Source organism: Vulpes lagopus, unplaced genomic scaffold, assembly GCF_018345385.1.
Source record: "Vulpes lagopus strain Blue_001 unplaced genomic scaffold, ASM1834538v1 ctg175, whole genome shotgun sequence".
NCBI classification, from domain to species: Eukaryota; Metazoa; Chordata; class Mammalia; order Carnivora; family Canidae; genus Vulpes; species Vulpes lagopus.
Genome location: NW_024570642.1, coordinates 16,761 through 18,436, shown reverse-complemented (window position 1 = coordinate 18,436; position 1,676 = coordinate 16,761).

The following is a 1,676-nucleotide window of genomic DNA, read 5'->3' as shown; positions in this document are numbered from 1 at the left end:
GAAAGACAATCATTATATGGTTTCACTCATATGGGGAATATAAGAAATAGTGAAAGGGATTATAAGGGAAAGGAGGGAAACTGAGTGGGAAAAAATAGAGAGGGAGACAAACCATGAGAGAATCCTAACTCTGGGAAATGAACAAAGTAATGTGGAAGGGGAGGTGAGTAGGGGGTTGGGGTCACTGGGTGTCAAGCATTGAGGAAGGCACTTGATGGGATCAGCACTGGGTATTATAGTATATGTTGGCAAAAGAAACTTCAATAAAAAATAAATATTAAAAAAGTAACTGTGAGAGTTCTCTTATTCTATAAATGCTCTAGTGGGGTAAGAGTATCTTCTCTTCTGGCAGAGGGACTAACATTGAGGATATTTTTAAATCTATTGTTCTAGGACTTTCAAGAATATGCTCTCTTTTAACTGCCATAGCACAGGACGATATCAGAATTCACATATTCATGACTGTGTGGCTTAGAGCATTAGGTTAATTTCTAAGATCACAGATCTATGGTGAACTGTCACTCATGGATGGCTTGTATCATTTTTTCTGTCCTATGAAGCTGTGTATTTCTATCATTAATTAGCTATGTCATCATAGTAAAGTTACCACACCAATCAGAATTTCATTTTTTTATTTGTAAAATAAAGGTTGGGGTGGGCAGCTGCTACCTTGTAAAATTTTGATACATACAGAGGCTTTATCATCTATTACCTAAAATGAAGCATTTTTTACAGTGAAAGGGCACTGCTTATAATTATGCCAGAGAACAGGCATACATGAGCGAGCAACGTCGTTCTGAACAAACTTCTAACTGGTGTGTTTTCATGCACTTTTAATCCAATTCAGTACATCTTCCATAGAATAATTAGCTGTGGCTTCTCCCTCATCATGGATAGTAAAATTCACAAAGGCAAGAACCTTTCTGATTTGGTCACCCCTTTATTCCTAGAACCTAATACACATGCCTGGAATTTATAAGACAATAGACAATTTTTGTTTTTAATGTCTAAAAGAACGATTGGATGAGTCCATGGTTGTTTGGGAAAATGGATTAATGGTTAAAGGAAGAAGAAAAAAGAAGAGAATAGGTGTTAACCAAATATAACTACATAATACAGAATTTCTAAGTATCAGAGATGGCTATGCAGGAAAACACTGGACTTTGGTACATATTAGTAGAATCTACTCCAGATAATTCCTGTACTATCTTAGCTTACCCTAAGTAGCCACGATTTTTCATAGTAGCCCTTTTCATCAGCCCTTAGATGTAAGCATATAAAACCTATTAGTTTATTGACAGTCAATATCAGAACTTGAGTCTCCTGATAACCTCCCTGTCCAGAATCTTTCCAATACACAACATGCTCAGAACTGATAACGATGCTGCGTACCTATATACATTCTGTAAGTATGTTAATGAACACAGAGTCCTTAATAATTATTAGGGCTCTGTTCCTGGAAACGATTTTTGGGTAGATAATGACTTGCGAAACAATTATAATTTAAAGTTAATTAAATAACTAAAATTTCACATATAAAATGATCACCTATTTGATAATACATGTTTAAGACAGATAAGAAAAAATGAAATCTTATGAGGGTATAATAGTATATACACACACACACACACACACACACACACACATATTCATTCACTAATTCATTTTAAACATTT